Here is a 26,169-nt window from a genome sequence, read left to right as displayed (position 1 = left end):
GGCATTAGGAGTGGTGTTAAAAAGTAGATTTCTCTCCATGCATAAGTTTCCCCATCTCAGTTCTTTTTACCCACTTGGTAAAATGCATTTTCTGTTGTATTGCAACAGATGTGTCAGTACTGAAGGGTGACCTGCCCTTCCTGTCCCACAGTAAACTATTTAACAAAAAAAAAGTGATTTTCTTAATCTATTAGTGATGATAGAATTACCAAACTGAGATCTCTGGAGAATGGAGCCTTTTATTTAATCACAGAAAAAATACAAAGTTCTGGCAGTGTGCGATTTCCCTCTAGTCTGCCTTATAATGATAAAGTCTTGGGTATCTCTTTCAGTCTCCTCATCTTTCTGGTCCCCTTCTTGTTGTCTCACCACAGCATTTCATGGTTCCTGTGTGGAAGGGAAAGTACCAAAGATTCAGATGAGTTCTTCAAAGACCAGAGGTGGTCTTCCCTGCGTCAAATGGATTATTATTGTCCTGAGCCTTATTGAAGTGGACCTTAAGTCCCATGATCTTTTTATTGTGTTTAGTATGCAAAATTTCTTTAGTGTAGAAAATGCCCTACTATGCTCTAGAATTTTCAGAATCTTGTTTTTCTGTGCCATTTGTTTGGCAGGTATGTAACATATGTGAGAACTAACCATATTGAAAAAGCTGATGCAGCAGATTGTAAGAAATGTAAAGGCATTGGCTTTTCAGTTATGACAGATGTTGGGAGGAAGCAGTTGCTGCCTTAACTCCTGGCAAGGCCTCTTGGTGACTCCCTGAAAAGTCACAGTAGTCTTTATCAGAAAATGAAGACAACTGTTTGAAACATCACAACATTCTGGGAGCTGGTTATACAAAGAGCACTCTTACTAAGAAGATTATGTGATTCACACACTGGATTTGTGTTAAAATTTATGACGTGATATTCTTTGTTGTCTAGCTGTTAATTATATTTGAGATGTTTCTTTTCATGTCTCGCATTTTAGGAAGGACAAATAGCAAATGGTGAAGAAGCGAAAGAGAACTACTGAATGTTTAAGCTGCTGTTTGCCAAATCACATTTTGAGATTGATTTCTATTTTTAAACAACATAGTGATTGCTGATGGTGACAAACTGATTGCCTTTGGATAGGGAGGTGGCATCATTGCTCACTTCTCTGCAAAAAAGGAATGCCACTGAGACCATGTCTACACTTACAAGTTTACTGCAGCACAGCTGTTCTGATATAGCTGTGCTGCTGTAAGATCGCTTGTGTAGCCGTGTTATGTTGATGGGAGAGAGCTCTCCCAATGACAAAATAAAACCAGCTCAACGAGTGGCGGTAGCTATGTTGGTAGGAGAGCATCTCCTGCTGACATAGTGCTATGCACACAAGTGCTTATGCTGGCAAAACTTATGTTGCTGAGGGGCGCTTTTTTTTTTTTTCCAACAAAAGCTGAAAAGCTGAGCAACAAAAGTTTTGCTGACATAAGTGCTAGTGTAGACGTGACCTAAGAAAAGAGAGTGGCAGCAGCAGGAAAAGAAAAGTGAGCATGGAAGTGTTGGAAAAACTAAGAATGGATCTCTTTTGGTATTCTCTTTAAAATATTAGATTTATATTAAATTTCAAATCTGGTTGCTCAAATCTATTTTCTCAGTATTGTTGACTCTTCTTCAAAATTAATTGATCAATTAAGTATCTTTCTTCCTGTTTTGAAAAGTACAGTACTTTATAAAGTGTCTAGTTCCTACCTTAGATAAAAGCCCACTCATGATGTGGTTCCCTTAATTATTTGAAAGTACATATGTAATTCAGTGATGATCAACTTTGAACTGGAGAGACTCTTAATCATAGAACTTTTGTACTGAGCCACAAAAATTAAATCTATTTAGAATACAAAAGGCAAGCAAGCTCATAAAGTAATAATACATTTACTAGTATAATTTTGTCTAAAGCTTGCAATATTGGAAGAGAACATGGTCTAATGGCTCCCAGATCTTGTGTTTTTACATGAAGAGATCTGATTTCTGTTTCTGGCTTTACCACTAACTCACTAGGTGACCTTAAAATTTGAGGCACACAAAGGTTAAAGAACTTGCCCATCTATAAAATGAGGATAATGCATAACATACAGGGGGGTGTATGAAGCTGAATTTATTGCTGTCTGTAAAGCACTGTATAGTTCTTAAATGTGAAGATGTTTTTTAAATGCAGAGTATTGATGATGATGAACCGGAGTATTTGGGGTTCAGTGAGGGAGAAGTCTGGTTTTAGGTAAATCACTTAACCTAACTTAGTCTTAAATGGTCCCTTTTAGGGCTGGTCTACACTTTGGGGGGAGGGGGGTGTTGTTTTCAAACTAAGATATGCAACTTCAGCTACACTATTTGCGTAGCTGAAGTCGAAGTATCTTAGTTCCACTTACCTGGCTGTTCTCACGGCGGTGAGTCGACTGCTGCGGCGCCCCTGTCGACTGCGCTTACTCCTCCTGCCGAGGTGGAGTACAGGCGTCGATTAGCGGATTGATTTATCACGTCCAGACGAGACGTGATAAGTCGATCCCCGATGCATTGAATGCTACCCGCCAATCCGGCAGGTAGTATAGATGTATCCTTAGAGGAAACACTGCATCATATTTATTGGGAAGTTATTCTGTGTATTAGTTAATCTAGACAAGACAGTTCTGGTCTTTGAGCAGTGAGCTAAATGTCTCTAGTACACAAGTGCACAAAATAACGAAAGAAGGAACATGAAGTAGTTGATTATATGCTCTTTAAGGAGGAACCATATATTTGCTTGTCTTTATGATTAAAAATATATATTTTGGAATGTAGGATAAATACATTAAATGGATGTTCCTGATCAACAGTGAAATAGCTAACCTAAAGATTTAACAATTCACACCTCTCCCAAAGCTATTGTTGTAGTCATTCATTTAATATTTATTTGCAGTTCTAAGTGCTAGGAACATATAATGTTTCTTTTGAGAGAGCTTACATTTGAGAGCACAGTTAGTCAGCAAGGGGAGAGTTCCACAGTTGTGGAATTCCAGAACATATATGGGCCGTGTTTATAAGGCATCTACCTATGGGGAAGGTTGGCTTCATAAGGTGCACACACCTACATGCTGAATGAATATTGTAGATAAAAAATTTGTGAAAATAAAGTGAATCTGTAAGACTAACTCATTGTGAAATAATTTCATGTCCTAAGAGCGATTTGATATTTTTCGTATGTTAAAGGATAAAGATATGAAATCTTTTACAAACATAGTTCAATACAACTGCTGTACTCTTTCATCTTGGCAGCATCCCAGATGCTAATATAGAGCAATTTGCATTTGGCAATGGGGTTAGTGTCTCCTTGTTGGAAATGTTATGCTACTGAAGTGGTAGGAGTTGGGATTTGTATCTTAACATGTCAGAACTTTAAAGCTGGACACGTATCAAGATATCTTACTAATCAGCTACCTCAGGGCTTCCCTGTACTTCAATTAGTGCAGGATACACTCACCTTTATTTATATATCTATATAAGTATATGAATGATATTCACAAGAATAGGATACCACAACACAAAGTACATTAATCAATGCTGATTTTCAGTCCTGTAAAAATCACTAGAGCAGGAAATAAAGTAGGATAGATTATTTTCAGTATTCATGGATTTCAACATGCTAGAGCACAGCTATAGCAAGCCAATTTAGATTGTCAGCACACTTGTGATGGGGTTGGGTGGAATTTAAAGAATAAAAGAAGAAATTACATTGTCTATTTAAGAAAATGAGAACAAAATTACCACTGTACATTTAAATTATGGGAGGGGAGATAGAAAATAGACCAAAATAAAGTGCAGTGACAAAACAATGCTGGAGAGTGCTAGCTAGCTGACAGGAGGATGGCCGAGAGGAATAAGTTACTGAGTATATAAAGGAAACTAGGAGGAGTCTGGATATGGTCAGAGAAGAAGGAAAATGTGCAGAAAATTGTGGAGCAAGGTGCTTGGAGCCATCATGTGAGCAGTTAAGAACATAAGAACGGCCATTCTGGGTCAGACCAAAAGTCCATCTAGCCCAGTATCCTGTCTTCCAACAGTGGTCAATGCCAGGTGCCCCAGAGGGAATGAACAGGTAATCATCAAGTGATCCATTCCCTGTCACTCATTCCAAGCTTTTGGAAACTTCATAGCAGTTTTGAGCTCCAGAGCAAGCTGACTCCATATGAAGGAACAGAAACCTTCCAAAAAGCTCTGTTGTGAGGAAGAAATGAGAGGAACTTAAAATGCTCAAAGGGAAGAACTCCAAATGATTCCCAGTTTGTCACAAGCTTTTAAGAAAAATTGTTAATTGTGTATTTCAATCAGAATAGCCTCAAGTGGCCGAATTACTAGCTGATAGTGGAGGTACCAAGGTGATGTGAGTAATTTTGGGAGCGAGCTTTCAAGGACAAGTGTAATGCAAGGTAAAGGTGAATGATTAGATTTGGGTGTAAAATAGTTACTAAGCATGATGGAGACTCATTGGTTGCAAGGACAAGAGGAGAGATTAGGATAAAGCAAGAAATACCAATGGCATCTTAGAAATTCTAGAAGTTACTACTACTAACAAAAATCACTCTGAGAAGGATGAAAGAGAGGTTCAGTACCGAGAAAACAGAGGCAATCACCAGAGCCTGTACAGTTCTGTGCTTTTTATTTTGTGCACCTAATGCACAAATCTCGGACAATACTTTCATGTTTATTTTTAATTGGTATAATCTGAAAATTCCATCAGAGGATTCTTAAAATTCAAAATAACTGTAAAGTGACATTTTTTTTGACCTTGCAAGGCTGCAGCCCCGAGCCCGAACATTTACAGCACAATTAAACAGCCCCTTAACCTGAGTCCCGTGAGTCCAAGTCAGTTGGCACAAGCTAGCCGCAGGTGTCTAACTGCAATGTAGATAGACTCCTAGTGAACACCAGCTGGCTACACCGTCGAGGTGAAGGGGCCGCCTGGCTAACCGTTGCCTCGGGGACCCTGCGCTCGGAGGCAGAGTCTCTCGGGGGAAACGGTACCCCCTGCGCTTCATACTGGGCCCAGGGAACCCAGCGCCGGAGGCCACCGATGCCGGGCGGGGTGGCCAAGGAGGTGCTGAGGCGCTGACGGATTGTACCGCCGAAGGCAGTAGTCTGTCCGCAGACGGTGCCGAGAAACGGTGTCTGTCCATTCGGTACCGGGACGGTGACCGAGACCGTCGGCCACCGCGGTGCCGGGAGCTCGACCGGTGCCGGGAGCTCGACCGGGAGCGGGATCTGCGGTGCCGGGAGTGGCTGCGGGAGTCGCGTTGCCGGGAACGGTGCCGGGACTGAGACCTCCGACGGTGCTGACGCGACGGCGATCGGGACCTGGATCGGTGCTGAGAGTGCGACCGGTACCGGGATGACGAACGGTACCGGGACTCCGATCGGCGTCGGGATGGCGACCGGTACCGGGACGGCGAGCAGTGCCGAGATCGAGATCGGCGGGATGGCAACCTTCTTCGGGACCGGGAGCGTGACCGGGACCGGGAGCGTCGTCTGTGCCAGCGGTCCGCGGAGGGCGGCCGGATCATCATTGCCGGTTTTCCGGCAGACGCGACAGCCCGCACCGGCGGTGCCGGGGGCCGGAGGCTCGGTGCCTCTACGAGCTGTATCAGCTCACGCGCCGCGGAGAATGTCTCCGGCGTCGACGGCAGTCATGGCTCAACCGCGGACGGTGCCGGGGAGCGTGGCGGTGCCGGACTCGACGGCCCTTGCGGCGCCGGAGTCAAGGGCCCGGTGCCCGCCTGGTGCACGGCCACCGCAGGAGTGGCAGGTGGCGCAACAGTCTTGGCTGAGTCCTCAGCGCGGGACTTAGCGATCGCCTTCGCCAGCCTACGCTTGCTAGCAGGCGAAAGGGAGCGGTGCTGAGGCTGCGGCGCCGCGGTGCCGGAACGGCTCGGAGCAGCCGGTGCGCTCTGCACCGATGAGGCTCTCGGTGCCGGCGCGGTCGGTGCCGGGGGCTGTAACGACGCCTCCATGAGGAGCTGCTTAAGTCTATAGTCCCGCTCCTTACGTGTTCTCGGCTTGAAGGCAGAACAGATCTGACACTTGTCTGTCCGATGACCCTCGCTGAGGCAACGAAGACAGGCGTCGTGCGGGTCTCCGATGGGCATAGACCTCTGGCAGATTGCGCAGGGCTTAAAGCCCGGTGCCTTGGGCATGAGCCCGCACCGGGAGAGGAAAGGGAGGGGAAACCCCCCTAACCTTAACACTAAACCTAACTAGCTAACTATAACAACTATCTACACGAACTATGAACTAACTATATACAAAGAACCTTTAGCGAGAGCTAGGGTAGTGGAGGACAGAGAGCACTCCACAGTTCCAACTGGCCGTCACGGGCGGTAAGAAGGAACTGAGGAGCGGACGGGCCGGCTGGGGTATATATTCAGCGCCATAGCGGCGCCACTCCAGGGGGCGCCCAGCCGGCCCGCCGGAGTTGCTAGGGTAAAAAAGTTCCGAGATGCCGTGCACGCGCGGCGCGCACACCTAACTGGAATGGATAGGAGCAATCACTCGAAGAAGAACAACAGTTACTACGGTGAGTAACCGTCTTTTTCATGTTGTAAGTAATCCCTACACCAGTCAATATAGCTAACACAGTGAGTGGCACTTGTAGTGCAGGCAGGTGAATGAGAATACAATTCTGTGGAACACAACTTATCACATAAATTGGCATGTTTACTTAATCATGCTTTACTGTCGCCTTATTATAGCGCAGCCCTGGCTGAAACATATTTACAATATTACCCCGGTGGCTCTCGCCAGCTTCAGGGGGCAGAGTTGACATTGAGAGGTGGGGCTGGTTCATAACTATGTATTTCCTGGTTTTCAGAGGTTTAAGTATAGGTGCATTTGATGTGTTCTGGAAGGGAATGAGGCACTGCTGGTCAATCTTAACGCTGTGTTAAAGTTTTTGGTCAGTGAATGACCTTAAATCCCTTTCCTTTTCCACACTGCTGCAAAGTAGAGTGAAAGAACTCTCAATTTCTATTTACATTTAAAAACTAGTTTAAAGAATGCTAAAATTGCAAAGTCAAGCACTTGAAAGTTAGGAATTACCAGTTTTAAGGTTGTCTGTGTATTTCCTTTGATCAGTTTCAAATTTGCCACCTTTCTGTTTCATCAAATGATCATTTTTCAATCTGAAGGAAGGGGAAATAGAAGTTCCTGATGTACCTTTTCTATGTCATTCATTGTTTTGTATACTTTTATTGCATCCTTTTTAAAAAAAAATCATCTTTGTAAGGTAAAGAGTCAACTATTTTCAATCTCTCCATCTTAGAGTTTTGCTATGATCATTTCTGTTGCTTACTTCTAAATCTCTATTTCTGTTAATTTTTTTGAGGTTGGTTGATCAGAACTGAACACCATTCCAGATGAAGAGTGTACCACTGCTGTGTATATTGGAATTGTAGTAGAATTGTAGAACTGCTCATGGTAACAAGTGTAATATACATTGTCATGAATAAGTATTAAGTATGTGATTTTGTTCCTTTCTGAAGCTATTTTTTTTACCTGAAAAAAAGAATCTCTTATTCAGAAAAACAAATCTGGGTCCTAGGAGTAAGCTCTCCTGGTCATATGGTCGCTGATCTCCTAGAAACTGGTCGTCAGATAAACTTACCAAAGTTGGTAATTGTTATAAGTTTAAGATGCTTGAATTAACAGCCAAGTTCACATCCTGCAGATTACTTACATTTTTACCTGCCTCCTAAACATCTGCATTCTTGCAGTATGTGTTTTGTCTATAACTAGTCTTCTCCACGAACTGTGAAACAATTAAGAGTATAGATGCTGATTCAATAGTTACTCATACTTAAGAGTAGAGTCATGAGATTTACTGGACAATAACTTTCTGAAAGCAGCTTTGGTTGCTTGTGTAGCTTAATTATTAGCAAAAAAACACTTTTCAAATTGAGTTTGTTTGGTTTAATGGGGAAATCCGTGTCAGATTTAAAGAGAGATTAACCGTTCAGTTCTGCATTCAAATTAATAATTAATAGGCTCATAGAAACTCTTCTAGAATTATCTTGCCTGTTAAAGTTTCCCTTCCTTATTTTGATGAGACTTCACATGTTGGTGTTTGTGTTCCCCTCTTCTGCTAATTGATGCTTGTAATTCTTTCTCTGTGAAAGAATGGATGAGTTGAGTTTCCAAAGCCTGATTGTTCCTTCTCTGTGAAGACTGGTGCACACCCATCACCCCCCCACCCCCATCCCTCAAAGAGCAAGTGGGCAAACAAATCTGTCACACATGGATCCCTATGTTTATGGAATGGAGTGGTCTGATATTCATTTTTCCTGTGACTCCAATAGAAGTGCCCATTGATTAAGTGACACTTTGGGGGTGGTGGGAGAGCAGGATCTGTGCTCTGTTGTGCCAAGGGAATATATTTAGGATGGGTGGCTGCTGAAGTCAACAAGGCCTCTTCTTCACTAGGAAAAAGTGCTGTTAACTAGAGTTAGGTAACTCAAGTTAAAATCCTAGTGAAGACAAGCCAGTTTGTAGTGTTCACCCACACTAGCGGTCGTTTTGAGTTGACCCATTTTAACTCATGTACATGAAATTCAAGTACCAGGATGTGTGTTTAAAAATAAATAAATAAATAAAATCAGCAGAAGAAAACAAATTGAAAACCTGGAGAAAACTCCTGAGTGAAAAACTGGATATCTGTATTGGATTGCTAAAATGTTTACTAACAATAAAGCTTACTCTTGGGGGAATTCTGCACCAAAATATTAAAAATTCTGCAAATTTTATTTGTGAAAATAACACCGTATAATCATGCCAGTTTCAAGTATTTTGGTAATTTATTTAAAAATACCTATCAGCAAGTATGTCTGTAACAAGACAGATAGCAAAAAAAGATTCAGGAAACGTTTTTTGACAAATAGGTTCCTTGCTAGGCATATTAATACAGAACTTTTCAGTAACAATTCATTTATACTACAATACAGAAACACATTTCTCACACCCCTTAGAAGCAGTGCAAAAGCTTGGGGGAGTCTGAGGGAGAGGGAAATAATCTCTGATACCCCTCCTCCCCATCCCCATATGTCCCTGCACCCTCCCCCAGTCAGTCCCTCCCACTAACTCTTTTGAATCCCAGTCTGTGACCCCGTCCCCAGCAGCCCCATGTGCACCAAGCTGTCCATTCCCCTGGTATCCCCGTGTCATCTCAACTGGCCCCAGGGGCAGGATGCCGTAAGATACGCAGCCTCCTCTGCTCTCTATCGGCAGCTGGCTGCTCCTGCCCAGGAGTGGCTGTCCTCTGTTCTGGCACCATAGCATCCCCTGGTGCTTGAAAGGTGTAACTGCAGCTCTTCTCCAGCAGAAAGTATTTTCTGTAGAGAAAAAAAAAATTCTGCAGGGGACATACATTCTCAGGCATTCTGGAACAGTTTGTAAAGTGGGATGCTGAGAGCCACTGAACCAAATTGTTAACCCTATCTATGATGGAAAGCACTTCAAGCCAGGGCATGCAGTAGCACCCCCAGCACCTATGTGAATTCTGTGCATGTGCAGTGGTGCAGAATTCCCTCAGGAGTAAAAGTTAAATAAAACAATGATTTTTTAATGTGGTGTTGGAGTTGTCCCTTGAGTAGGCTGTCTAGGGAGTTTTCTGCATTATTTGTTTAGATGAGTTTATAGATAATGTATTTTTCATTCCATATTTTGTTTTATCAGTTACCCTTTTTGATGAGACTCACTTGATGAGCTTCTTCAGTCCAAGAATGTGCATTCAGGGAGATTATAGGACTATTAGCTGACTCTACAGTCGAAAGGCAGGCCCTGCTGTGGAAAACCAACATCTTCCAGATTCTTTTCAAATTGCACAGTACTGGATGAATTGTGATTGCAGTGTGAGAAGTGGTACCTGTGACTCTGAAGTTGAGGGAGGTTACCTGAGCTGGTCTACACTGAAAACTTCCATTTTCATAGCTACGTCTCTGAGGGGTGTGAAAAATACACACTTCAAAGAGATGTAGCTACACTGACCTAAGCCCCAGAGCAGATAGTGCTAGATTGACAGAAGAATTTTTCCATTGACCTAACTACCACCTCTTGGGGATTATCTACAGCAGGGGTGGGAAAACTACAGCCAGGGCCGGCTCTGGCTTTTTTGCCGCCCCAAGCAAAACAAAAATAAAAAAGGGGGGGGGGGGCGCCGGAGCGGCAAAGTGTGTGTGGGGGGAAACCACAGCGTGGCTAGAGCGGGGGGTGGGGGGACGGGACAAAAAACGGCGTGGCTGAAACTGCAAAGCGGGGGGAAAAAACAAAAAAACCCAACACGGTGTGCGGCTGGAGCGGTAAAGCGGGGGGAGGGAGGAAACAAACAAAAAAAACTGTGGCTGGAGTGGCAAAGCAGGTGGAAAAAAAAAACCTGCAGCACAGCTGGAGCGATAAAGCGGGGGGAGAAAAAAAAACCATGGCTGGAGCGGCAAAGGGGGGAGACGGGGGACAACGGCGCGGCTGGCAAAGCAGGGGAAAAAACAAAACAAAAAACCCTACAGGGCGGCCGGGCCCAGGGTGCAGGGAGACTCCCTGTGCTACAGAGTGCGCGCCTGGTCTAGTGGGGGGGAGGGAGAGGGAGCAAGGGGGTGGAGAGAGAGAAGGGGGGCGGCCAGCGCTTCAGCGGGGAGCTCACCCCGCGGCCCCGATTGCCGCACCGTCTGCTGGGAGGGAAGGACACGGGCTGCCCTGCCGAGTTTGCTGCAGGGCGCTCCCCTCCTCCGTGCCCTACAGGGCGGCCAGAGCAGCAGACAAAACAAAAAAAAAAAGCGTCAGTGCCGCCCTAGGTTTGGGCAGAATGCCGCCCCCTAGAGTCTGCCGCCCCCTAGAGTCTGCCGCCCCAAGCACCAGCTTGCTCAGCTGGTGCCTGGAGCTGGCCCTGACTACAGCCCCTCTGGGCTTTGGATCCAGCCTGTGGGATTGCCCCCCGCGGCGCTGTGGGCCCCGCGCCACTTTCCGAAGCGGCTGGCACCACTTCCCTGCAGCCCCCAGGCGGAGAGGCAGAGGGCTTTGTGCGTTGCCCTTGCCTCCAGGCTCTGCCCCCTGCAGCTCCTATTGGCCGGGAACGGGGAACTGCTGCCAGTGGGAGCTTTGGGGGAGGTACCTGGAGGCGTGGCCAGGGCAGCGCGTGCGGAGCCCTCCATCCCTGCCCCCCCCCCGGGGCCACAGCGCTTCCTGGAGCGGCACGGCGTGGGGCCAGGGCAGGCATGCAGGGAGCCTGCCCTTGCCCTGGTGCGTGCCGCTGCCACCCCAGAGCCACTTTAGGTAAGCAGCGCTGGGCTGGAGCCCAAACCCCGCCTGCACCCCAGCCCCTAACTCCCTGCCCTAAGCCCCCTCCTACACCCTGCACCCCTCCTGCACCCCAACTCCCTGTCCTGAGCCCCCCATACACCCTGCACCTCTCCTCTGTCCCAATCCCTTGCCCTGAGCCTCTTCCCGCACACCGCACCCACTCCCGCACCCCACACTTCCTCCCGCACCCCAACCCCCTGCCCTGCCCTTGCATACAATTTCCCCACTCAGATGTGGCCCTCGGCCCAAAAAGTTTGCCCACCCCAATCTACAGCAACAGGAGATTCCCCTGCTGTTGCTGTAGTGTCTACAGCGGCACAGCTGCAGCAGCATTTTAAGTGTAGCCCTACCTACCCTTTTCTACTGTTGCCATATGGAATGCACTACTATATGAAATCTGTTGCAAATGGAACTTTCAATTTCATCAGTAACTGCTTGGACTGTTCAGTCATTTGGACAGCATCCCAAAAGCAGACAAACTACATAGGGCTTCAGCAGAGCCGGAGTTGTATCTCTGCCATCTATTTACTGTTTTTAAGAGGAGGGGAAATAAGCTGTGGTATCCATTTCTGTAAATGTTACTTCTTGACTGTCTGAGAAACAGGCTCATTACCACTGGTCTAGAGACCGCATGCAAGCATATTGACAAGATAATTATACTGTAGTTGCAAAGGTTGCCGTGTTCACACTGCAGTCCAGATGTCCTTTTTATAGGAACGTTTGGTGATAAGAACATTCTTGTGGTTTGGTTTTTTTTATTATTTGCTCTGTAACTATGAAGTTGAAGGTTTTTGCATTTGTCTTCTAGGTTTTTTTTTTATGGTTTTCTTTTTATAACAAACGTGTATGGGGAGGTATTGGCTTTCTGAAAATACTGTGATATAAGACATGATATTGCTACAAGCCTACAGTGAATACTAGAACTAAAAATGAATTATCCTTTTCAGCAAGGGAAAGGATTTTACATTATTTTTCTTGTAGCTTTCCATTGTAACAAACTACCCTAGGTGCTATAGCCCTAATTAAATGCAGATTGTAATATTCCTGGCTGTCAGGCTCGGGTGTTCCAGGAACTCTTAATCAAAGGAGCAAGAGGTTCAATGGATCACTTCATTTAACCTTAGTATATAAAGCAAAATGTCTAGTTAAACTTTTGCAAGGGCTTTTTGCAAAATCCGGATGTCTTGAAAAGAGTTTTAAAAATGAAAGGAAATTACTTAATGCAATAAAAGTATAGTTTAAAGAAATCTAAAATACTAGATAGTCTTGCTTTCATTGTGCTTACAAGAGCCCAGCATGGCCTTTGTCTTTGTCCCTCTTGTCTGCTCACCTTAGTGAAGGTGATTATGCTGCTCGTGGCAGTTTTAATTGCTTTATATAAAATTACCACATTTTCATAGTAAACAAAAATGTTTTGTTTTTGAAATACAAAAAAGCACAAAAATAAGAACAGTAAAAACAATACAGTGACATGATTTTTTTTTTATCCCAAATACCCTCACTGCAAGCTTAGCTGGGAAAGGAATACCATACACAGACCTTTAAATTGGTCAATCTATGTAAGGGTCATGCTGCAACACTCTTTCAAAGCATATATTCTGCCATACCTTAGCTAATTATGTCAAGTCTTAAACCAACTCAGTATCCGTTCCTGAAGCCTGAGTCAAAAAGTAACTTTTCTAGATAGAGATGGTGACTCCTTTGTTCACAGCTAAAGATTCCACTGCAAAATTAAAAATTTAGATTTGTCAAATCCTTCTTATTAATATAGTACCTTCTTTCTTCCCATCCTCACTTGACAGTTACATAAATAATTTCACTAGGGACTCTATTCAGTTTTGACCTGGTCCTGTTCTTAACAGTGTTCCCCCATATATATTAACTCTAAACCCAGGGTTGTGAGTTCAATCCTTGAGGGGGCGATTTGGGGATTTGTCTTGCTTTGAGCAGGGAGTTGGACTAGATGACCTCCTGAGGTGCCTTCCTGATATTCTGTGATTCTATGATTCTGTATAACCTCACGCATTGGGAACTGGAGGAAGGGCCCATTATATTGTTGAAAATGTCATGGAGTCGTAGACTTTAAGGTCAGAAGGGACCATTATGATTGTCTAGTCTGACCTCCTGCACAACGCAGGCCACAGAAATTCACCCACCCACTCTTGTAATAAACCCCTAACCTATGTCTGAGCTATTGAAGTCCTCAAATCATGGTTTAAAGCAGGGGCAGGCAAACTTTTTGGCCTGAGGGCTGCATCCGGTTTCGGAAATTGTATGGAGGGCTGGTTAGGGGAGGCTGTGCCTCCCCAAACAGGCAGGCGTGGCCCAGTCCCCACCCACATCCGACTCCCCCCCCACACTTCTCGCCCCTGACGGCCCCTTGGGACTCCTGCCCCATCCACCCACCCCCCACTCACTGCCCCCGGGCCCCCGGCCTCTAACTGCCCCCTGCCGCCCCCTCCAAATCCCCCTCTCCTTCCTGACTTCCGCCCGCGGGACCCCTGCCCCATCCAACCACCTCTTCTCCCTGACCGCCCACAGAATCCCTTCCCCCATTCAACCCCCCTGTTCCCTGCCCTCTGACCACACCGACCCCTATCCTCACCCCTGGCCCCTGACCACCCCCTGAACTCCCGTGCCCTCTATCCAACCCCCACTCCCTGCACCCTCACTGCGCTGCCTGGAGCACCGGTGGCTGGCGGCGCCGCTGCACCATGACAGGCAGCTGCGCCGCCCGGCTGGAGCCAGCCGAGCAGCACAGAGCACCGGGTCAGGCCGGGCACTGCAGCTGTGCTGCCCCAAGAGCTCACCGCCCAGAGCATTACACTGGTGGCACAGCGAACTGAGGCTGCAGGGGAGGGGGAACAGCAAGGGAGGGGCCAGGGGCTAGCCTCCAGGGCCAGGAGCTCAGGGGCCGAGGAGAACGGTCCCGCAGGCCGGATGTAGCCCGCGGGCTGTAGTTTGCCCACCTCTGGTTTAAAGACTTCAAGGTGCAGGGAATCCTCCGTGCCCCACACTCCAGAGGAAGGCGAAGACCCCCCCCAGGGCCTCTGCCAATCTGCCCTGTTGGAAAATTCCTTCCTAATCCCAAATATGACAATCAGCGAAACGCTGAGCATGTGGGCAAGACTCACCAGCCAGACACCCAGGAAAGAATTCTCTTTAGTAACTCAGATCCTACTCCTTCTAACGTCCCATCACAGACCATTGGGCATATTTACCACTAATAGTCAAAGATCAATTAATTGCCAAAATTAGGCTATCCTATCATACCATTCCCTCCATAAACTTATCAAGCTTAGTCTTCAAGCCCCCACGGCTCCCCTTGGAAGGCTGTTCCAGAACTTCACTCCTCTCTGATGATTAGAAACCTTTGTCTAATTTCAAGTCTAAACTTTCTGATGGCCAGTTTATATCCATTTGTTCTTGTAAATGTAAAGGAGTCTTATCTATGGAGCCTTTCTAAAAGCTGTGTGTTTAAACTTGTTTGCACTTTTTTAATACGAGACTGCTAAAGATCCCAGAAAGCATCAGACTTGTACATATAGGGCCTGTTCTGCTGTCACTTCAATGTTAATCTGAAATAATTTAATTGAAGACAATGGAGTTACATCTGTAACACACTACTGTAAAATCAAATTCAAGCCAATCCGTAAAAGTCTCTGGTGTTTACTTTTGGTTCACCCCACGTTCCCTTCACCCTTCCAAAAAACTATCTGCCCTACTTTTTTTTTTTTTTAAATTTTTGAAACCGTGTGTGCAGCTCTAATAGTATTAGCTGGAATGTAAGTGCTAATATGATCAAGGCTCTGCTGCAAATATGGTTAAAAATATGGTACAAAAATCATTCCCCAAAAACTTTTATCTGGAACTTTTATTTCTCATAATGGAGCATCTTGTCTGGACATTACTAATAATCATGGATCAGACCTGCTCATTTCAGCACAGTGGAGACTGCTCAGGTTTTCGTCCTCACCCTGCTAACTCACCTTCAGACTTGCATTGCAGCAACATCCTCTGACCCCAGAAGATGATTTCCAAAGCTGAAACTATATGAACTAGTAGAAAACATTAATAAAACTATTACAGATTTTAGGATTAATACTTAGCTTTATCGTAAACATTTGAAGAGGGTATTTTTTGTATTGCTATGGTGAGTGTCAGGATAATGAGCTTTTGCTTGGAAATTGGTGTGTTAGGTTGTGACTGTCTTACTTTTTTTGTTTTTCAGAGTTTGCATTGTGAGTAAGTGTAAGTTAAAATATTGTTAATGAGTGAGTATCCTTGCCTTCTTTTTAAAATGTGTCATATTAGTGAAAATCCCAACTTCTTGAATTGTATGCACACTGGGCAAATTTTTTATTACATGGTTAAACTAATCCAAATACCCTAAGCCTAGAAGGTCAGAGCTAATATGACATCCTTGTCAATGTTTTGATTGCTTAGTTGGATAGTGGTAGTTGCTGAAGAACATAAACTATAATAGAATGTATATGCAGGCAACTTTCAGTTGCAAGGAAGCATCCATCCACCTGGTTTTGTGGAGTTAATAACTGGAGTTTTAACTAGTTTTTTACGATAACTGGTAATGTTGTGTGTGTTAGTGCAAACCCCTGTGGTCTGGAGATTCTTTTTGTGAATTGTCTGTGTTGTATAGGGACATGTTGCCCCTAATTAAAAACATTGAGGATTTTCTGCTTCCTCTGAATGTGAAATTCTTTTAAATGCCAATCCTCAGGACTGAACATGTTAACCATGCTTGCCGATCTCTGCACCAGTCTGTTTCCTTAAAGAGTGACCTGAGTGGGTTATGTGACAATATTCTGCCTTTGCACCTGGATAGTTAAGGAAGTTAGGTCATTCTATGTATTGTCATGTGAGAGACTTTCACATCCTACCCACTGTATAGTCATCTGTGATTCCCCAGAACTCCCTTTATCAAGAGGAGATGGTTACAAGGTTATTCTGAGAGCACGCCATGTGGAGTAAGCGTACTTTCTCTAGAAACACTATGTAGGAGTTACAAGCTTTTTCAGCTTGATCTGTTTCTTGAAGGTTTTTTAAATGTACGTTTACCTTAAATCTCCACTTCTTTGAGTGATAGTTTATTTTGGTGAATATAGTGACATTTCGTTATAAGAAAAGTGCTAATTGCTAGATGTCCAAGGGATTATTAGGCTGAGGTCATCTAACTAACTTGCTACACCTTTTATCATTTGTCAAATAGATTAGAGTGACTGCTCCCATTGACATTCTTGTCCCATTGAATTCTATGGAAGTTTTATCATTGACTTCAGTGGGACCAGGATTTCATCCCTTGTTTCTTGGACCCATAAATTACATTAGGTATCTAAACAAAGAGAACTTGAATGTGTCAGAGTCTGGAGGATCTTATGGTTACTGTCATCTTGCCCTATTGTTTTTTATTGTAAAGCACTTCCTACTGCTTCAGTGCTGGGCTCTAACAAGCAAACAAAATCAAACAGATCGAAAATGGTGTTTGTTTTTATGACAAAGAACTGTTGCCCAGGAGTTTCTTGACTGGCATCACAAAACTAATTTCACTCAATGGCTGTGATAAGTAAGAAATTCAGATGTAAGAGAACGTTGCATCACATTAGTGTGCCATCAGGTTCTCTGCATCTATCATCCTTTATCCCAAATAGCTGCTTTGCTTTTCAGACTGTCAGAAGCAAGTAAGCAGACCCTTTCAAGGTTATAACTGTTCATGCTTGAGTAATGCAATTCATAAGAGTCTAAACATAACAAATCAGAATCTGTAAAATGATGCATGGCTTCATGCTTCTGTAATTTTGAGAAAGTACCTATAGATTTCCATTCTTCCATTCCAGAGAGCCCTTGACGGTATGTCAGGTATTTATAGTTATTGGAAGTCCAACTTGTACATGCTAGATTTAATGACTCACACCTTTTCAAAACAATGGAAGGCCTTCCTGGGTAGCTGAGAAAACATTCCTTCATCATCTCAATTACTGGTTCACATTTGTTTGTTGTGATGTGACAAATACCAGTTGTCATGTTACTATTAGACCTAATTATCCCCCAACAACTCTAATTTCTTTACACCTTCTCTGTCCTTTCTGCCCCATAAACAATGTATATATGCTTCTGGTGCTTTCATTTTGGATTAAACCAAAAAGATGTAAAAATAACAAATCAGGATTAAATGACTTCATTTAAGAGGAATATTGTAGTTTAATTATTCAGGGATTTATTCAGATTGTGAGCTTCCTGTGAACTTTGTTGTAGAGCGTCTCAGTACAGTCATGCTTTTAAAACAAAACTTATTTTTGCAAGTAGAGGAAAATATATATATAAACCATAGCTGCTTATACTCAAATTACATTAGTGCACTCCAAATAACAGAATAAAATCATAACATAAAATGAAATCTGAGACCGCACCAAAATTAAATTCATTTCAGGATTTGCTGAGACCTAGTGAAATAATGTATTTTGACATAGGTGAGCTGAGACAAACCAGAAAATGCCAAAGTCTGAGTACTTCTATTTGTTAGAAATGTCAGAGATCTGAAATAATGGATGTCTAGCTTGCTAATGTCAGTGGTATTGATGCCTTGTTTTTCCCAAACAATGCACCATTTCTTCTCATTTAATGATTTTCACTGTTGAACTGCTACATTAAAATCTGATCCATGCTGCATGAATTCCAGAATTTTACTATTTATTTACGTATTTATTTTGATTTCAACATTTAAACAATAGAATATCTATCCCAGGATGTAGGCAGTCTTGGCAAATAATTGAAAATATAATCCAACAAAAATATTAGCAGTCTTCCTCTGCCCAAAAGAAGCTAGTCCACAAAACCCTAATCTCCCTGCACAAATACAGATCTCTGAAATATTCCAAGATTTCTGCAGCTTCCTTAAATGAAATGACCTTTCTCTGTTCCAGTTTTAAAATAACAAACACCTCTGCACTGTTCTAATTGGACCACACAGGCTGCAGTAAACACACGAGATATGCACCATTAGTTTCTGCTATAACAGAGATTATTGGGGAGATCTGGAGATGGACATAGACAACAGGATTGGGGGCCTGGCAACTGGAAGCTTTTGCTCTCCTATGCTCTCCACACCCACTTTAAAAAACAAAAATAAAACAACATCCTTCCCACTTTACAAAGATCGTTGTTCTCTTAAAGACCCATTACATTCATTCTTTCCTTTAAATGGGGGCTGACCATATGATTTTGTAATTAAATGTTGCTAAAGAATGCTAGAAGAAATCTGCTTTTTTATGGAATACGTGGGCAGGAGTTTGTTGTGTTCAAAGGATCTTGTGATGTCTCAGTTCTGGAAATGCCATTTCACTCTTGCTGTTTGAAAAAATTCTTTGCCATTCTTCAATATTTTAAAATAGTTTTCTCTTTGTGGGACGCTGTAAAGGAAATATGAGTTGTTTTTTTATGATAAACTGCCAGATAAGTGGCTACTGGACTATATTTGCACTTGCAGTCATTCATCATATTCTACCTTAAATAATTACAAGGAAAGCTTGTCAAGGGAATTGATTATGGACCCTGTCCTCTTTGCATAAACTTTCTTCTTCCCAGCCACATTACCCTTCCTCTAATTCTAATCATCTTTCTCTTTTCACATTTGAAATGTCTAATTTTCATAGGCAGAGTTGTAATTTGAGGGGGATTTTTAGCCTTATGTTACTTTTACATTATTACTGAAAATCAGAATAGATGTAAGCACTGACTGTTCTGATTGCTCATCCATAATTTCTCATTGAAACAATCCCCCCCCCCACATCATGAAGAGGAGTACTTGTGGCACCTTAGAGACTAACAAATTTATTGTAGCATAAGCTTTCGTGGGCTACAGCTCACTTCATCGGATGCATGTAGTGGAAAATACAGTAGGAATATAGATCACACACACACACACACACACACACACACACACACACACACACACACACACACACACACACACAATGGGTATTACCATACACATTATAAGGAGAGTGATCAGTTAGGGTGAGCTGTTGTCAGCAGGAGAGAAAAAGAACTGTTTGTAGTGGTAATGAAAATGGCCCATTTCCAGCACTTGACAAGGAGATATAAAGAACTGTGAGGGCGGGGAGGGGGAAGATAGTTTTACTTTGTGTAATGGCCCATCCACTCCCAGTCTTTATTCAAACCTAATTTAATGGTGTCCAATTAATGGTATACATTATGGTAATTCTAGCAGCATTTATTAGTAATTTCATTCTTTGAGGCAGTGAAGATATTTTACACATATTAACAAAAGAAATTAGAATGCATTTATATCTATATCTATCTAGAGAGAGAGATCTTGATTAAATGTCTTAATGTAATGGGAAAAGGTCTAGTAATTAAACAAAAACCTTCTTTCTTTTTTTCCTTCCTTCCTTCCTTCCTTCCCAGACTGATATACTCTACCTGCTATAGAGCACTTTACAGCTTGCTTAATATAAAAATAGAAATATAGCAAAACCTGTCTTAATATGCTTCCCCTCTAATTAGTGCAGGGTTTCATCTTATGGTTCTCACAATTTCTTGATTATTAACACCTTTTATGGGCTCATGATACCTGATGTGGAAGAAAAACAATATGGGCTTACCATTAACCTCTTGACTGTTTTCAAACATAGAGGGCCAAGTAATTCTGGCTTTCTATTGATTCTAGTGGAATAATTTAGGACTAGCAGTGAAATGATTGTGAAGAATGACCTGCCCAAGATTAGGGAAGTGACAATTCAGTTTCATCCTTCACCTTCCTTGATAGTTCAGAAAATGAAAATGCTGAACCCTGTTTACTGTTTTCCCAATTGACACTCTCCTTGAAATATTAACAGTTTGATTTTTGGGTTTTGTTCAGGGAACTATCCAATCTGAGCCTGAAAAGTGAGTCTGCTTGTTACCATGGATTCCTGAGACAAGCTGTTGCCAAGGTAACTTCTTTCATTGCCCTATGCAATTCATCATCATCGTAATCATCACTCCCATAACTGCATTGGTCGTTGGGGCACCGTCAATGATGAGCAATCAACCAATTGTCTCCACCCGTAATGATTGTGTGTCAGTGCTTGAATCTCCACAAAGTCCATTCCTGTCTACTCTTGTCAATCCATCTCTTCTTCTGTCTACCTCTTCTCCTCTTCCCCTGTATTGTCCCTTGGAGGATGATCTTGGATAGGCCAGACGATCCTGTCATGTGGCCACACCACTTCAGTTTGTGCTTCTTCACGGTTGTCAGGAGGTCTTCATATGACTCAGCACATTGGGTGATGATGTTGCGGACCTCTTCATTAGTGATATGATCGAAGTAGATTCCCCTGTTTACGGAAGCATCTCATCTCTACTACCTGTATTTTCCGTTCAAGTTCTGCCATAAGGGTTCATGTCTTCTATGCATACAGAAAAATGGAGATGATCAATGTGTGCAGCCGTTTCAGTTTGGACTCCAGGGAGATGTTCTTATTCCTCCAAATTGTCTTTAGCTTTGCCACTGCTGCTGCTGTTTGCGCCGTTTTCTCCCGAATTTCTACCTTTGACCCTTCATCAGTGATGATTGCCCCCAAGTACTTGAACTGTTTCACTGTCTCCAGCTCTTGTCCACTGACAGCGATATGTGAGCTGATCCCATCACGTTTGTTTGTCATCAGCTTGGTTTTCTCTGCACTGATTTCCATGCCATATTTTGTGGAGGTTTCATCCAATCGTTTCGCAAGGTTGACAAGTTCATCTTTGCCACCTGCCAGGCCATCAATGTCATCAGCAAACCAAAGATTTGAGATTGTTCACCCCCCAATGCTGACTGTGCATATATGATCTTCTAGAGCATCAGTCATTATGCACTCCAAGTAGATGTTGAACAGTGTGGGCAAAAGAAGGCAGCCTTGCTGGACTCCAACAGTGGTGTGAAACCACTCTCCCATTGTGCAATTGACGAGAACTGCACTGCTGGCCTTGGCATACAGTTGTTTAATGGTAAGAATAAGCTTACAACCAACATTGTGCTCTCTGGGCAACCAGGAAGAAGTTTTATTCCATACTCTTTGTTGACTTCAAGAAGGCTTTTGACAGACGTGGTAGATGTACTGCTGGTGGTGTAAGTACTTCTCACACAGAACACGAAGGTTGAAAATCTGTTCTGTGGTACTTATTCCAGCACGAAAGCCAGCCTGTTCTTCAGTGATGATATTGTCTGCTTATGGCTTCAATCTGTTCAGTATGACTTTCAACATCCCTTTGCTGGGATGGCTAATTAAGCTTATGGTCTGGTAATTTTGACACAATTGCAGGTTGCCTTTCTTTGGCAGAGTGATGATTAGTGATTGTGTCCATGTGGGGGGCCACTCACAAGTCTGCCAGATCTTGATGCAGATCTTCCTGAGTACATCTATTACTGTTTCTCCTCTGAATTTCATCAATTTGGCTGGGATGTTGTCAATACCTGTAGCCTTTCCATTCTTGAGTGATTTGACAGCTATCTCCACTTGTTCACATAGTATTGGAAAGTCATCCTCCTCCGTTGAATCTGTGCTGTCTAAGACACTAGGATCTCCATTTGTCTGGTGGTTGTATAGACCAGAGCAGTAGTTTGTCCACCTATTGATGATGTCCATTTCTTTGGTAAGACTTTTCCCTTCTTTGTCTTGAATTGCATTAGCTTTGGTCGATCTTTTCTTCTTCAGATCTTTTACAACCTGGAAGGCTTGTTTGCTATTTTTATTATTGATACACTCTTCAATTTTAGAGCACTGTTTTTCAATCTGTATCTTCTTGGCCACCTTCATTCCTTTCTTGATCTTTCTGGCAATCGCTCTGTATTTATCAGCTCCCTCAGTGCTGTCCTTGTCTCTCTTAAGTTCTCTTCTAATGTCACACATTTGTAGTATTTCAATTGTGACCCATAGTTTTGTCTTCTTACGATGTTTCCCAAGGATGTTCATTGCCGCCTCATTCATTACAGCGTTGAAATTGTTGGTCATTGTTTCTACGTCTTCCTGTAGAGCAAGCAGCGGGGCAAATTTTCTGCCGATCATTGCTTGGAATGACTCTGCAATGTTTCGGTCTCTGAGTCTTTCTAAGTCAAACTTGGTTCTGGTGAACTTTGGCCTGGCAATTTTTCTTAGCCGCAGCCAAAAATTTAGCATCAAAATTGTGGTCACTTCCAATATCAGCACCGGGGAAACTCCTTGTTTTAGCTCTGTTAATCCCAGAACGAAATCGGTTTTGTACCATGACGTAGTCGATCTGGCTGTGATGTAGACCATTAGGTGCGTGCCTTTTTGATCATCTGGATGCTTTATGTGCTCCTAATGTGTTTGCAAGAACCAGGTTGTTGTAGCTGGCAAACTCCAAAAGTCTCAATCCCCTCTCATTGGTTATCTCATTACAGAAAGGGCCACAATAATCTCACCAATCTGCCTGTGCATCAGTATCCACTTTAGCATTCCAATCTCCTTGTACAATCAAGATCTCTTTCTTGTGTACCTTATCAATGATGTCTTGGAGCTGATTGTAAAGATCTTCAATTTGATCATTGTCATAGTCTGTCATCTTTTTTTTTTCTTCTTGTCCACAAAGTCCTGACCTAGACCAAGTCTCATCTACTCAGGAAGACTTTTAAGATAAAAGATTATTTAATTGAGAGTACTCTCAACTGGCTTATTCTCCTGGCTTATATAATGGGTATAAGGAAAGAGGCAAACATATGGTAAGGCATCCACTAGAAGATTAAAAAGGTTTTTTGAAATCCTGCAGAACCAGGTACCTGAAAATGGTACCTGTTAAGTTATGATCAACGTGTGTCGTTGTCTACATCTGCTCTTCATCTAAATCACTTTGGAACTACCCAAACTCAAATTTATAGGTAGAAAGGAACACAACTTCTTGACCTTTTTTTCTTATTTTCAGAATTCATCATTGGCATAATAAACAAAAGAAGCTCTTCAGATCATAGAAAAGAAGGGGGCTAACAAAATGCTAAAAGGTTATGATGCCTTAAATATTGTATATACTATGTTTCTCTAGTACAATATGCAGGAATTCTTCATTAGCCACTGCAATAAAGCATCATTAGTAAAAGGTGCAATATTTAGTGTTTTATATATCTTTAAACATAGAAGAATATAACCTTCCTCTGTTCCTTAAGAGACTGTCAACTAACTTGCATGTGTATATTAAAATATATATATATATATATATATTTGGATGTTAGTGCTCAATTTTTGCCTTTACAGCCAGAGCCTCTGTGTGTATTTTAAGAGGGTGGTGGTGCAGAGGGGCTCCATCCTGGGGACAGACCCCCCAGGGGATTCTGGGTGACTCAACCAGAATGTCTCCTGAGTACTTGGGGAGTGCATGCCAAAGCAGGAAATGTGACTTCTCACCTTGCCAGTATCATTCCTCCTTACTCATATGGACGTAGTGCAAGATTATGTTGCTTTTGGCTTCTCTAATTCAGATGTCAGAGGTAGACACTGCTGGACCTTGTGCATTGGGGGTCAGATTCAGTGCCATGGAGGTCAATGGGAATCTTTTCTTTTCATTTCTATAGGTGCTAGATCAGGATGTGGTAGCACAAGGATCAATATAATGGCTTCCTCTTGTCCATGTGCACAAGAGAGTGAGAGGCATGCATACATGGTTATTCAGGCCTAAATTTTTTTGTGTTGGGCTCTAGAAAAGTTAATGTTTAAAGTGAACATGTGTTGTCTTACAAAATACTGATTACAAAATTTGGAGATTATTTGTAGAGTTTTCTTTGAGGTTACCCTTTTTGGGGTTTTTTGGTTTTTGTTGTTTTTTTGTGTGTGCTTCCAGGTAAACTGTTAAACCTGGTAAATGCTTTTAACAGTAAATGCTTTTAGTGGTTGTCTTGAAACTGAAATTTTCATCGTGAAGGTCAATCACAGATTAAAATGAGTGGGTGAAAATATCCTCTTATACATAAATGAAGTCTGTGTGTATGTATGTATTCTACAGTTCCGTTTGTTGTAGCGTTATTTTTTTTCTCCAAGCTTTAAATTTCCCTTTGTTTGGGCAAATTGACCTAAACATCTAGTGTACATGCTCAGTTGTGGCAGTAAAAGGACACTAATGTAGGATCAGTAATTGCTTGAAGGACTGTAATTCAAATTTCTGCTTACCTGATGCAGGTAAAAATCTGGTGCAGATTAGTAATAACTGAGGTCTTAATGATGGTACTAGAACTGCCAAACTGCAACAACTGCTTCCCTGAGTAATCAGAGTTCAGACTGCTCTATTTATCTGCTGTATTTAAGGATTTAACATTATTAGAGGATGATGGTCAATCATCCTTTTGGCTGTATGGCTGGTATGATTCCAGTGGTCACATAAGTGAGGATTTTGACATTAGACCAAAGGAAGTAGTGTTATTTTGCTAACCAAGATTATATGAACTGATTATTCAGTTACCAATTTAAAAAGACTAGTGTTGGATATGTATTGAATACATTAACCTCCGTGCATAGTCATTTTCTTCATATAACATTTTATCTACTAAGTGCCCTTAAATGTACTTGGGGTACTACATCATCAATTAAAATACAAAACACTTGAAAACATGGAACAGATAATATTAAAAGTGACTTAAAAAAAAGCATAATAAATGTTAGCAGTAAATTCACGTTGGTTGTCATTGTTTTTTGTGCATGATCTGGGAATTCCTAATACTTCAAATATTCTTTAAAACCATTTGTAAAGTCCGGGGTTAGAATTTCAGAAACCCTGAGTGGTTTGTTTAAAATGTCAACTTCCCACTGATAAAATCAGTAAGAGATTCTTTCTGTTCTGTCATATTTTGTTAGTGTTTGGGATTTCTTTTTCATTCTTTGTACACATTTTGTTTGTAAGATATAATCAAGTCAAGTCATTTCCAAATTTTGCTTGAAAGGTTTGTTTAGAAAGCAGGGCCGGCTCTAATTTTTTTGCTGCCACAAGCAAAAAAAAAAAAAAAAGCACCGAACCAAAAACAACAATAACAAGAGAAAAAACCCTGCGCGCCGCCCCTCTGAACCAAAAACAACAAAAAAAAACCCAGTGCTGCCCCGCCGAACCAAAAACACCCCCCCTGAGCGCCGCCCCGCTGAACCAAAAAGAAAACACACAAACCAACCCGCGAACGCCCCACCAAACCAAGATTGCCTGCCCCTTACGAGGTGCTGCCCCAAGCACGTGCTTGGTCGGCTGGTACCTGGAGCCGGCCCTGTTAGAAAGTGTGCTTTCCTCTCTCTAAATTAACTTGAGGTTTGCACCAAAAATCAGACTTGTTTTGTTTGGCTGTGAAAGCTTTTTCTGCAGTTCAGCAAGTCTGCAGCTGCAGAGAACCAATGCTTGTGATGCAAAATCTCCGTTTTTGCAGCAGCCTTGTTCTAGTGAGGAGTAACTCTTCATGCTTCTCTGACTACTTGGCTTTAGAGATTCCAAATATTATGGAGGTGAGTGAGTTGTCATAAAATGCCTATAAATCAAATAAAATAGGGTACCATGTAGCAGTTGCCCTTAAAAGAAGAGATGCATATTTTGTGGTACTCTTGGTAACTTCAAGAGTTGGTGTACTGACTGACACACCTTGTTGTTTGATTTATGTTCACAGATTGCCTGATTGTCAGCAATAGCTAATCTTCTATGTTTTTACCTTTCATACATGGCCTGCACAATTTAGATTATTTCTAATACATAGAAAATTAACTTGTGAGCTGGCAAAATGCTAGGTAGGTGCATGGGCTTGAGCATAGATAATAATCAGACAGATGCATTGAGCATTTGGTCTGGCTGTTTATAAGTA

At 42.6% G+C, this 26,169-nt stretch overlaps 1 protein-coding gene across 15 annotated transcripts in view; it reads left to right on the top strand.

The window, feature by feature from the left end:
* Window positions 1-26,169, top strand: part of PEAK1 (pseudopodium enriched atypical kinase 1) — a 284,890-nt gene that overhangs the window by 42,557 nt on the left and 216,164 nt on the right. For 8 of the 15 annotated variants that reach the window (XM_044980249.1, XM_044980240.1, XM_044980246.1 and 5 more), the window contains one exon: window positions 20,230-20,302. The exons of 6 other annotated variants lie outside the window; for them this stretch is intronic. The gene's annotated coding sequence lies outside the window, so the exon portion shown is untranslated. Of the gene's footprint in view, window positions 1-7,374; window positions 7,467-20,229; window positions 20,303-26,169 lie in introns of all 15 variants that reach the window. One more of the 15 variants, XM_044980247.1, reaches the window with a different exon arrangement.

This window comes from Mauremys mutica, chromosome 11, assembly GCF_020497125.1.
Source record: "Mauremys mutica isolate MM-2020 ecotype Southern chromosome 11, ASM2049712v1, whole genome shotgun sequence".
NCBI lineage: Eukaryota > Metazoa > Chordata > Testudines > Geoemydidae > Mauremys > Mauremys mutica.
The sequence above is the reverse complement of the archived record's forward strand: the minus strand, read 5'-3'. Positions and strand labels throughout refer to the sequence as shown.